Source organism: Myotis daubentonii, chromosome 1 (genome assembly GCF_963259705.1).
Source record: "Myotis daubentonii chromosome 1, mMyoDau2.1, whole genome shotgun sequence".
NCBI classification, from domain to species: Eukaryota; Metazoa; Chordata; class Mammalia; order Chiroptera; family Vespertilionidae; genus Myotis; species Myotis daubentonii.
The window spans coordinates 25,997,763-26,011,064 of record NC_081840.1 but is presented as its reverse complement, the minus strand read 5'-3'; the positions used below and the strand labels follow the sequence as shown (position 1 = coordinate 26,011,064).

The 13,302-nt window shown below is 45.3% G+C and overlaps 1 protein-coding gene across 4 annotated transcripts in view; it reads left to right on the top strand.

Moving 5' to 3' along the window:
* Nucleotides 1–298: 298 nt before the first annotated feature.
* SUSD6 (sushi domain containing 6) overlaps nucleotides 299–13,302 on the top strand; it is a 105,303-nt gene continuing 92,299 nt past the window's right edge. For 2 of the 4 annotated variants that reach the window (XR_009452455.1, XM_059692086.1), the window contains exon 1: nucleotides 649–798. The gene's annotated coding sequence lies outside the window, so the exon portion shown is untranslated. Of the gene's footprint in view, nucleotides 439–644; nucleotides 799–13,302 lie in introns of those variants that run through there. The other 2 variants (XM_059692077.1, XM_059692069.1) reach the window with 2 other exon arrangements.

Sequence of the window (13,302 nt, the reverse complement as noted above, 5' to 3'; positions counted from 1 at the left end):
GGCACGTGGCCCGCCGGCAGCGCGTGCGTGCTGGCCGCCGTCGAACGCCTGAGCCTCCCAGTAGGGCGGTCGCAGCGGCGCGACGCCGGCGCTTGTTGCGTGCGCGCGTGGCCCCGCCCCTTCCCCCTCCCCTTTCCTTCCCCTCCTCCCTCCCCCGGCCTCCCCCGCCCGCGCCGTACAGCTGGGCTAGTGACGCGGAGCTACCGCCGCCGCGTTCTATTTTCTTTTTTTCTCCTCAGCCGGCAGCAGCCTGCGCCCTGCCTCCCGCCTCCTCCTCCCGCAGCGCCGGCCAGCTGCAGCCAGACAAGGGCACGCGGGACACGCGGGGCCTCGCCTACACCCGAGAGGGCTGCGGGCGCGCGCAGGCAGCGGAGCGGATCCCGGCGCCGCGGAAGCTGCGAGCGCCCCCCTCCCGGAGGTCGCCGCGCCGTTCCCGGGGTAAGTTGTCACCGTGCCCGGGGAGCGGCGGGGTCCGGCATTGTGTCACTGGCGCGCCCGGCTGGCTGTCAGGGGCTCGGGGTGGGCGCGCACCGTCCAGGCCGGACGCTGGGGAACCGCGGCCGGCCGCCGGCGTCAGCTGCTCTGTGCTGTCTCGCTGTCACCGGCGTGGGCCGGCGGGGTCCGGGGCCGGGGAGGCTGTGCCGAGGCCTCGGGGAGGACCAGTCGGCCGTTTTGCAGCCGGGAGCTGAGTGGCGGGGGTCGGGGCACGCCGGCCTGGCCTCGCCCGGCGTGCGGGGTCGTGCTCGCTGCCGGGGAGTTCAGGGCGGAGACCGCACTGGGCGCATCGCTGGAAAGGAGGTAGGCTGAGGCCCTCTTTCTTTTATTACTATTATTATTTCCCTCGCCAGCCGACTCCAGCTGCGCGTCCCGCACGGGGGCAGGGTTTGCTTAGCGACGGTGGATTTCCTGAGCGAACCTTGGAGTTCGTGTGAGCCCTGGACTTTTCTGCAGCCCCGGCGCCCCTTCTGGTCTTTAATCTCAAAAACTTCCCTTATTATCCCGGTTGAGACTCACCGAAACCGTTTCCTGTTTATAGATGTAGACTTTCTTTTTGATTTTATTTTATTCGTGTAGGTCTGACCCTCCGGTAGGGTTGTGGCTGTGAGGTTGCTGAAAGTGGAAAAAAGTTACCTGTAAGGTGATGAGGAGGGGGAGGTGGTTTTGGGGACCGTAAGACCCAGGAGAAAAGAGGCGTCACAACCAGGTGCCTGGCCCGTTCCAGGGAAGTTCATGTTCTGGCAAAGAGGCCTAATGCTGCTTTTCCCGCAGGATGTTCTCTCTGGCAGGCGACACTTTGGGCTTTGTTGCTCTTGGTAACTGGGCTTGTGTGTGCTTTGTACAGAGGTGCAATAAAACTCCTCCTCTGTTCAATTAAACTGCAGGTATTGACTCCCTTTCTAGATCTACGGAGGTGGGAAAGTGGGCCTTTCCACCTTTCACAGTGGCTAATTCATTTCTTGCTCCCTTCATTCCTCTGGTTTAAAATGTATGTATGGATGATGTGTACACACACCCTTTCTGGTTTGGAAATTCCACACCTAAATTCTCACCATCCAGTGGAGGCTAGTAGAGACATGTGCCTGGCATTCAGTTCTGAATGTATGGGCTTTGCATTTTTAGCTAGAGGCATGTTCAACCAGAAGTGAAAATTTTCAGAGTTTGGGAGGGGCGCTCTACTTCCCCCTCAGTAAAGGAAGTATTCAATAAAGCAGCAATAATAGCAGTAATAGGGAAAGTTCTTGAGGACTTGGTATGTATCGAGCCTTGTGCCAAGAACTTTACTTTCTTGATCTCCTTTAAATAAACAACAAACTTTTTTGGTAGGTATTGGTATTATTCCCCCCCCCCCCTCCTTTTTTTTTCAGTTGAGACCAAAGCTAAACAAATAACTTGCCCAAGGTCACAAAGATAGCTTGTGGTGGAGCCCACACTATAACTACTGGATTTTACTGTGAGTTTCTAGTTTGCTTACTTTCTGGTAAAACCAGAGTCATTCTGGAGTCTTTTCAACAGCACTACTTCTTCAGGCTATTTTTCAAATCCTGAGCACTTTAACTTTTTCTCCAAGGTATGTTTGCACAACATTCATTTGTTTGTTTATTCTTCCATTCAGTACTCACAGGTATTTATGTGGTACAGAATGTATGTTAGGCACTGTGCTAGGTTTTGGGGATACTGGAATAAATAAGACAGAACCCTCATGGAGTTCACAGTCTTTAAGTCATTTTTGTTTATGTTGTTAATTTTCATCGGTGGCCATTTGCTGCTAAAGGGACTTGTGCCCAATGAATTAACTAGAGGCCTGATAGGTAGGACTTCCCTGTACACACTGGGACTTTTTGGATACTGTAGTAGATACGGCATGTGATACAAGTCATCACCTACAGCTAGACTGGAACAGGAACTGGGTGCTCAGAACCGGGCCTGCCTGGACCTCTGCTCTGCAGTGTTTAAACCCTGAGAGCAAACTCACTGTCAAATGGCAGAGTTCAACTTATTTGCTGAGGTGTGCCTTCTCAAAGCCCAGAATTTGGGCTGACAGAAGAGGAAGAAAGGTAGAATAAGATGTTATTAACAAAACAAAAACAAAAGATGTTATTGATGCAGGCTAGCAGATGAAGAGACCTTAACATTTTGTCTCGTTTCCTGCTTGGTCTCTATCTCGTGGTGATTGAACGTGTGCTCTTATGTAATGGTGCACCTCCTGGCAGGGGATTTCCTGCTTTGCTGTTGCTGGGGCAGCAATTCCTATAGCTATCCTCTCCCTCCATACACACATATGCAACTTCCAAAGGTAGTAAGTCACTTGGCTTCTTAAAAGTAAGAACTTACTTTAGGTTTATTGCTACTAAGCATTGTTTCACTTTCTTCATGCTTTTCCATCCCCCAGATGAAAACTTGCCTTATGTTTTAAATCTTTCCTTGCACTCTTTTTCCATATCCTTAGCTCTTTTGACAACCAGGTAACTACTGGTACCTGTTTGTGGGGTCAGAGAATTACAATATCTTTTTTAAAAATTACAGAGTCGCATGATTTTACTCATTTCCTTACCCAAACAAGTGAACTGGGGAGAATGTCTTTAGGAGAGCTGCTTGCAGGCAGAGAAGGAAGGTCAGACAGCACATGTGCATGTCTTTTCCCTCTAGTTCCCCACTTACCAAGAGGTAGCAGCAGGGCCATAATGCCCTCTTATGGGTCTGAAATGCCTACTTGGAATCCTGCATGTCAGCAGACCCATTGTGCCAGGTTGTGTAATTGCATGCATGAAGCATTTTTACTAAGCTCCTGAGCTGTCATGTGATCCCCGGTTGAAAGTGACAGGCAGTATTCATTTTCCCTTTTCTATCTGCCTGGACAGTTAGGGATGTCTTGTTTAGGGGACATTCCATCAAGCAGTAGGAGAAAGATGAGAAGAAACGAATAATAGAAGAAGCCCAGTACTTTCAAAAAACAACAACAACAAGAAACTTTGGAAGCAAATATTGCTCTGATGCAGACTTGAGTGGTGATGGTTAAGACAATTGGGTTAAGGGTAAGCATTGGGACAAATGCATATGTGATGATAGAGACTCTCCCCCAACTTCTCCTCAAGATGGCTTCAGTCTGGGGCCACCCACATATTCCACTGTAGTGAGATTGCATTTAATGGAATGTGTCTTTTTTAAAATTAATATTCTTAGGTTGCCATATTGCAGGAAACTTGAAAACTAAAGCAGTGAGAAATAATGCCTGTAATGTGGGAAGGCTATTTTCCTATTGGTGGGAGTGACAGATGTCATTTGAGGATGGGGCTGAGGGTTTTGTAATGGGTATTTGAAGCTGCTAACAGCTGTGGATCTGAGACCAGTGAAGCAATTTCAGGAAAGCATTGGGGTGACTGTCCTTGAGCATCAAGATCTGTTCACTTGCCGAATCCGGTTTGGCTCAGTGGATAGAGCGTCGGCCTGCGGACTGAAAGGTCCCAGGTTCGATTCCGGTCAAGGGCATGTGCCTGGGTTGCGGGCACATCCCCGGTGGGAGATGTGCAGGAGGCAGCTGTCGATGTAACTCTCTCATCGATGTTTCTAACTCTCTATCTCTTTCCTTTCCTCTCTGTAAAAAATCAATAAAATATATTAAAAAAAAAAATCTGTTCACTCATACCCTGGGTTGGATTCAAGGCAACAGCCTTTGTTCCCTAGGGTGATGGTAAGTTCCGGTCTCTGTGTAAAAACCTTTATCTGAAAAAGTAGAGGTGGAGAAAGAATAACCTTTTACAAGGCTTAGGTTTTAGCCCCAGAGCCTGTCAGGCACCTGTGAATGATTTCTTTTTCTAGTGCTCATGTGTTTCTGTGATGGTGTCATTTTTCTTTCACTTTTAGTCTTTTGGCTTGGAAGCAGCAGGGTTCCTGTTTGTTCTCTCATCCTTTGATTCTTACCTGAGTGTGGAAGTCTCCACTCTGCTGGTAGACCTTGTAGTGGCGCCAAACTGGTTCACTTCAGCCAGGAAAGGCCACCTGTGCTATTGTCAGGGCTGGGGGACAGTGGAGTCCCTGTGAAGGTATTGGTATAGCAACAGCAGAAAATGCAACTGTAGTGAAAAATAAATGGGTTTCACAGACTCTGGTGTTGCCTGTGATGTATTCTCTCTCCTTGGCTCTTACATCTCAAAAAAGGAAAATAGCCACCCTTGAAACATCTAAAGGCTATATACAAGAATCAGAAACAGAATATTGTTGAAGCTTTTTTTCTCAAGCAGAAACAGATGCAGTTCCCTGTTACTGTTGGCAGTGTTAGTAAATCCTTAAAAATTACCTGATAGCTATGTGCCCTTAAATGTACTACACCTCCCACACACATATATAAATATATACTTTTTCTTTCTTTCTTTTTTCTTTTTGGCAGGGCCCCTTTCCTTGACTTGGGGAATGTTAGCCTGGGATTCCTGATGACAGTAATAGGTTCTCAATGGGTTTGCAGGTGGCAACATTGGTAACTGACAATTCTTTATTACTCAGAAGAAGATCTTTGTGGTGAAAATGAAATGATTTAGGGTTCTTTTCTCCTGTAGTTGGAGATTGGGCACAAAATCTTGTAAGAAGAGACACAAATAGGGGCTCTGTCCCAATTCTTCTTTTTTACCATCTTTTCTTAGGTGGGGGAATGTCCACTCTTTCCAAGTCCAAACTCCTGCCTGCAGTGACTTGCTTTCACCCACAGAAGTTTAAGATCAGGGCGTGGAATTGCTCTGTGTGCACTCTCCTTGCTGAAATTTTGGCTACACTAGGCTTTGGCTTCTGAAATAGCCAGTAAAATGAAACTGGCTTCTGGGAATGAGATAGGAGTGTTTATCCCTTTCTTCCTTTTTTGGGCTGTTCTGAGGTGATCTCAGTGAATTAAGGAAGTGGAGGTTTAAGAATGGGAACTTTGAAAAAGAGAACAAGGTGGTTTTGCTTATTTTGCTTTTTATTATTTTTTAATATATTTTTATTGATTTCAGAGAGGAAGGGAGGGGGGAGAGAGAGAGAGAGAGAGAGAGAGAGAGAGAGAGAGAGAGAGAGAAATAGCAATGATGAGAGAGAATCATTGATCGGCTGCCCGCTGCACACCCCCTACTGGGAATGGAGCCAGCAACATGGGCATTTGCCCTGATGGGGAATTGAACTGTGACCACCTGGTTCATATCTTGACACTCAACTACTGAACTGCATTTAAATTGTAGCTAGGCAAACTTTCTGAAGGAAGATAGAGGTGTGTGCGTGTGTGTATATCAGTACACTGAGACAATTTTACAGAAAGCTTGGAAAATAAAGGAGAAAAAAGTCACCATAATTCTACTATCCAAACATTTCCATGTATTCTGTTTTTTTCTTTTAGTTGGTAATCTGAGTACATTCAATTTTGTATTGTTTTTTAACTTAGCGCTATATCATAACCACTTTCCTTATGGCACGTAGCCTTCTGTAATTATTTTTAATGACTTTATAATATTCCATCAAATAGATAATCTGTGATTTAAATATTATCTTTTATATACCTAGGTCATTTCTAGGTTTGCTCCAGGAGAGTTTTTTCAGAGGGGTGCTTTTATTTAATCTAATATGTATTTTTTAAAAACAGCTTTATTGAGACCATTTATATATCATAAAAGTAACGCATTTAAAGTGAACAACTCAATAGATTTTAGTATATTTACAGAGTTGTATAGCTATCAACACAATCTAATTTTAGAACATTTCATCGCCCCCAAAAGAAACCCCACTTTTAGTCATTCTCTGTTCCTCTACAGTGCTCCCAGCCCATGGCCACCACTAACTAATCTGTTCTCTCTATAGTTTACCTATTTGGACATTTCATATAAACAGAATCTTACAATATGTAGTCTTTAGTAATTGACTTCTTTCACTAAGCATAATGTTGTTGAGGTTTATCCATGTTGTAGCATGTAGTGGTACTTCATTCCACTTTATTGCTAAATAATCTGTTGTATACACCTTTTGTTTATCCATTCATCAGCTAATGGGCAGTTGGGTTGCATGGTTTTTGGTGACTAGGAATGATGTTGTTATAAACATCCATGCAAAAGTTTTTCTGTGGCTATGTATTTTTATTTCTCAGGGAGATATTTTAAAAGCTGCATTCAAATTTTACTTTGAAGTTTCCATTGTACTTGGTTATGCAGTTTGTTTGTGGAAGGACAGTGTTATAGCAAAATCTCTTGGTGTTGGGGATATTGCCCTGAATTAAGAAAAGATGTTATACACACAAACACAGAGAATCTTTTGTTTATGAAGTTTGAACTCTCCAATAGCATTGTTTCCAACTCTTTGGTGAGAACTGTAAACAGTAGTGAGAGTTGAGAGATGCAATAGTGTCTAAATTCAGTGCACATGTACTGCTGCTTTTTTTAAAAAAGGATTTTCAGCATGAAGCTTCAGTTCTAAATCAGATCATTGTGTTTTATGGAGAGCTTTACCATGAATCCCACAGAGCTTTCCTTATCAAATGTAATTTGTAGTTTTCAGAAGCATTTCCTTTCCTTATGAAAAATCCCATGCCAGGGTTTGGGCACCTGCTTGGAGGCTTCTGCTAGGCTGGAGTGGAATGCTTACTGAATAGAGAGCCAACCGTTGAAGTAGGGGGTAGGGCTCTTTACTTGTGGACCCATTTGCACCGGAGGTTAAAAATATAGATCATGCCAGACACAAAGAGGAACAGATGGTGCTGCTGGGAGTGTCATTTCCTCTATGGGATCCACCCTTGGGTGATTTTACATCATACCAGCCATGTTACTGAAATATTGCAGTAGCTGTCCTGCTTTCTCTGCTCCTAGATCAAACGTGCATATGCCAGCCATCTGAGTTTTTTTATTAGAGGGTCAAGAGGGTTCCACCCCAGAGAACTATGTGGGTCACAGGGCACATGTGCTTTGTCCAACAAACAGGACAGAAACCAGGAACTTGAATTATTTCCTCCTATACCTGTATTAGGTTTCTGTGCCTGCAGCCAAACCCAAAGAATCAGTCCTTCCAGAAAATTCCCGTGTGTGTGTGTGTAACTTCCCTGCCACAAGTCATTGCCAAAAGTTTGGATTCATGCAAATTCTATTCCCAAGTCCTAGGAGTCTCAAAAGGCTGAGTGAAGTGAGACAAGATTCTTATCTGAAGATCTGAATTATTGACTATGGTATCCAAATGTTACTACAAAACTCCTTGTCTAGCAGAGAGACTCTGTAGGCTCATGAGATGCTGGAGTTGGAAGGGTGGAACTTTGGAGATCATTTCATTCTACCTCCTCATTTTATAGAAGGGAAAATGGAAAACGGATGCTCAGAAGCTGACTTCCCTGAGTAGTGACAGGGCCAGGAGAGAAGTCAGAGCTCTAGATTCCTAGTTTAGTGTTCTTTCTACCCCAGTGTGTTTGACTTCTCTTCTCTGGGCCTGTCCCAGGAAAAGGGATTAGGAGCCCAGCATGGTGTGTGATTCATATTGTTAGGAACAAATTCATGCCCCTTCTGTGATTGTGGTTTTGCGTCTAATAGCGAAACTACAAAGAGGAATGAGTCTTTACTAGTAAGGGTAGAACTGTCCTTAAAATGGGTACTGTTGTTCTTACGTTGGGCCTGCTTAACTATTTTACCTCTGTATTGTGCTTCTTTGCAGTTGGAAAACAACGTCTGACTCTAAGCCAATAAGATGTATCCTCTGAGTCATTTCCCCCTTTGGGTCCCTCTTGCCCAGCCTGGGACAGTGGCAAGAGCTGGTGACATCTAGGTGTAGTAGAACTGCCCGATAATTGAGAACATGCTGTCTGGGAGGGCTGGATGTGCTCTCTCTTCCACCCCATTAACTGGAACCCTTCATGGCTGTGGTTCTGATTTCTTCAGGTTTATATTATGTAGGACCAGCCACCCATCCAAATGCAATGTGAACACTCATCTCTAGCTGTGTGACTAACCAGCCAGGAAGGAAATAAGCTGACTAGGCTGAGGTTATTCTATATAGTAAAAGTGTAGTTTGCAAATTGTTCCCTAGACTGGGAGTTCTTCCAGGAGTGTTAGACCGGGGGGGCGGGGCCTACCAGGGGGAAGGGAGGGAGGCCCTGGCTGGCCACCACCAACCGCATGGGACCCTACCAGTGCACGGCCTCTAGTGTACATTATAAACTTTCTCCATCCTGAAAACCATTGAGCAGTTTTGTTTTCGCTGGGTGCTGATCTTTCAGTTGGCATGTTCAAGACATTTCTAGAGAATTAAGAAATGGCATGTTGACTGGGCCACACCTTTATCAGTCCTTGATTCCCATCCGCCTCCAGGTAGAAACTCTGCCATGGGAAGGCCATCTACCTCCTTGTTTCAGTCCTGTGGGGATTTTGCTTGTTACACAGCAGTATGACAAGAAAAACAGGCTCTGGGTTTCATAGGAATTCATTGGTCCATCTCCCTCCCTTTACTTGCACCTTGAAGCCATAATAATTTGTGTGCTGATAATCTGGTTGGGCTTGACATCAAGCTGGTGGGAGGTGGGTACCTGATTGCTACAGAAACTAAAAAGAAGTAAATCTGATCATTTGTTTGGCAGGTTTTTAGTGAATACCTGTGGTCGGTGCCAGGTATGTATACCCACCTGAGCTCTTTTGGGGATGGTAAACAGATAACAAAATGGACGCGATATTTGCCCTTGAGGAGTTAACACTGTGGGGGAATACCCTTGGATTATTTAATTTGAGAGTAATGGAGGAATGTGTTGTGTACAGTCAACTTTCAGCTTGACTACTCTGAAGGAGTCGTTCTGACTTTTTCAGTAACATCTGCGCCCCAAACCAATAATCACCCTGGAAGGGAGGAGGGCTTGAAAAATATTCTTGGAGAATTCTTCCTGGACTCCCAAGTAAGAAAGCAAATTGCCTTTCACTGCAGAGTGAGCTAGGTCTAGGAATTTGGTCTGGTGTGAGAATGCCTGTTTTCTGGCTTTACTTAACCAATCAGCTTTTCATGTGGGAACATTTTCTAACCCTGAAATAACTTTTTTTTTTTTTTTAACACATTGTATTCGGGAAACGTGTTTACACGTTTTACGTATTTATACGTTCTACCAGTGTAGTAGAGCGCGGGACACGTATTAATACGTTTTTTATAGGCTAGCGGTAGAATGCGGGTAACGTATAAATACGTAAACTAAAGTTATCGTAATTTTACTGAACCTTGCCATTTGCGCAAAAAGTTAGCAAAAATGGCCCGCGCCACCTGTTAGCGCGCGATAAAAACTACTCACAAACAATGTGTTAAGAGGAAAGCAGGTTTGGATTCAACAGTGAGAAATTGGGAGAAGAGAAATGGATAGATAGGATCAGTAGCATGAATTCCTTGGGAATCTTTTTTCTCCCATCTCCCCAAGCCTCAGTTTTTAGATATAAATGTTGATTTGTGATATCTCTTATCCTGATATTTTTGTCTTTCTAACCTGCTGGGGGCAGTAAAGGACCTAATACAATACCGGCAAAAATGAGACTCCCAATAAATGCCCTTTGGTCCTAAGGGCTCCTGGGATTGCAGACTGGGTAGTCATCTCTGTATAGGTCCAGGTTCCAGGCTGAGATTGAAAGTCACCTCAGGTCAGTGATTGTCTCATCCACTCCTTTGTACTCAGCTCCTGGATTAATTTGTTCACGGATAAGTGAGTGATCAGGTGTAGACGATTAAAGGAAAAGGTGAGAGGGCAAGGAAATTTTGAGGATATGAGCCTTGATGAGGAGGAATCAGAGTGGTAGTATTAATGAAATTCTAAAAAGAGACATTTGGGCCTGACCATCGTGGCTCAGTGGTCGAGCATCGACCTATGAACCAGGAGGTCATGGTTTGATTCCCGGTCAGGGCACATGCCCAGGTTGTGGGCTCAATCCCCAGTGGGGGATGTGCAGGAGGCAGCCAATCAATGATTCTCTCTCATCATTGATGTTTCTATCTCTCTCTCCCTGTCCTTTCCTCTCTGAAATCAATAAAAATATTTTTTTTAAAAAAGAGACATTTGGAGGGAGGTCTGCTTTGAATGAAAAACTAATATAAAGTAGGAGATAAAATGCTGTTAATGTTCACCAAGTTCACTGTGACTGGTACCAGGAAAAGAAGACAGCTCGGGAACCATGGAGGTGGGAGGAGGTGAAGGAAAGAGGGGGTGTTGGAGGTTGTTCAGAATGTTTTAGCAAGGTCAGTCATAAACACAGGACTCCTTAAGAATTTGATCTAAGAGCAGAAAGTACCCTTGCTAATTTTCAGGTGCAGGTCTTTGTTTCTAGAACTCTATCATTCATTTAGAAGCCTCTGGAGGCATTAGTCACGACCTAAATTTAATTTACACATGTGCATCTTAGTTTGGCTTTACTTACATATATATTTAGCATCCACTGTGAATCCAAAGTAGTTAACACAGGATGGCTTGTTTCTATTTGTTCTCCAGAATCTTTTGGGGATGGTTCTATTATTTCTGGAATTATAAAATACTAGAGGCTGGTGTACAAAATTCGTGCAGGGTCTCTCAGCCCTTCCTGCAATGACGCTAACATCCCGTGCCCTGGCCTCTGGCCAGAGGACCCTCCCTCCACATGGCCGGGGTGAGGGACACTGGGCCCCCGGCCCCTCCCTCCGCGCAGCCAGGGTGCAGGACCTGGGCTCGCATCGCCAGGGCGCCGCCGCCAGTGTCCCGTCCCCCCCCTAAAAGGCACTGCTATCTTTGTTGCTGAGTGATAGATAATTTGCATATTACTCTTTTATTAGATAGGACAGGGATCCCGTGGGCCACATGCGGCCCGCCGAAAACATTTATCCGGCCCGCCAGGTGTTTTTGCCACTGCTGTGTGCATAGGAATTTGTTCATAGTTTTTTTTTAAACTATAGTCTGGCCCTCCAACGGTCTGAGGGACAGTGAACTGGCCCCCTGCTTAAAAAGTTTGAGGACCCCTGAGATAGGATAATGATGTGGGTCATGTCCTTTGAAGGTCTGTGTATGCTTTGAAAAATCCCATCTTTGAAAGAAATGCTGCTCTCTATAAGTACTGATTTCTTTTTTTTGGTATATATATATCCTATCTAATAAAAGACAAAAAGGGTAATTGACCATACCTTCACTACGCTTCCCATTGGCTAATCAGGGAGATATGCAAATTAACCGCCAACAAAGATGGCGGCCAGCAGCCATGCAGCTGAAGCGAGCAGGAAGCTTGCTTGCTCCGGTGATGGAGGAAGCCAAGGTTCCCCGCCTGCCGCGGCCTGCCTCTGAGCTCCGAAAGCAACAAAGTTTCAATTATAGCAGCTAAACAAACCCCAGATACCTGCTTTCAGCAGGCCGCCCCCCCCCTACCCCCCGAGTGCACAAATTTTTGCTCTCAGCTCCAGTGACAGCAACAAAGTTTCAATTATAGAAGGTAAATAAATCCCAGAATAAAAAGAAAAAAAGGAGAGGCTGGGAGCTTCAGTTGCCGGCCAGCCTGAAAATGGCCCTCAGCTCCTCACCCAGACTGGCCAGGCACCCCAGTGGGGACCCCCACCCTGAAGGGGGTGTGACCAGCTGCCAACAGCCATCAGCTCCTCACCCAAGCTGGCCAGGCACCCAAGCGGGACCCCCACCCTGATCCGGGACACCCTTCAGGGCAAACCAGCACCCCCCACCCGTGCACCAGGCCTCTGTCCTATATAGTAAAAGGATAATATGCAAACTGACCCTAACAGCAGAAAGATTTTGAATGACTGGTCACTATGACACACACTGACCACCAGGGGGCAGACACTCAATGCAGGAGCTGCCCTCTGGTGGTCAGTGCGCTCCCACAGTGGGGAGCTCTGCTCAGCCACAAGCCAGGCTGATGGCTGCCAGTACAGCGGTGGTGGTGGGAGCCTCTCCTGCCTCCTCAGCAGCGCTAAGGATGTCTGACTGCAGCTTAGTTCTGCTCCCCGCTGGCAAGTGGACATCCCCTGAGGGCTGCCAGGCTGCCAGAGGGATGTCTGATTGCCAGCTTAGGCCCGATCTCCCGGGGAGCAGGCCTAAGCCAGCAGGTGGTCATCCCCGAGGGGTCCCAGATTGTGAGAGGGCACAGGCCGGGCTGAGGGACGCCCCCCCCTACCCCCCGAGTGCACAAATTTTTGTGCACCGGGCCTCATGTATGTATATATATATATATATATATATATATATATATATATATATATATATATATATATATATATGAGCAACAGTAGAATAAACAGATTTCAGAGGCTCTGGTGTTGGTAAAACTTTCTGTGAATAGCAACAAGGTAGGTATTTTTCAAGCAGTGCATCTGAATGCATTTATTAATTGAACAAATATTCATTGAATGCTCTTTGCCATATAATCACCCCATGCCTCCTAGGAATTCTTTTCAGCACACAAGTTAACAAGTTTTTTGAATTGTTCTTTAGTGTTTTGGTTAGTCTCATTTATCCTTATAGATTTCAAGCCCCTTAAGGATGGAAAGGCCTGGTTTAAGCTTCCTCTGCAGGCTGGGTATCCATATTAATAGCAATAAAGACTTTTTTCATTTTACAAAGTGTTTTCAGATAAGACATCATATAATAAATACTGTGAGGAAGGTTTTAGTCCGATTTTACAAATGGGGAAAAAAGGCCTTTGATAACCAGTTGACATTTATCACTCTCTGTACATGTAAATAGTGATGCTGGGTCAGTTATGGCTCAGGCTTAATCAGACATTGGTTATCCCATGAAGGGAAATAGGAAACTTCCTGGAATTGCAAACTGGATAAATTTTAACTTCCTCATGAAAAGCAATATAATGACTTATTTCCTGT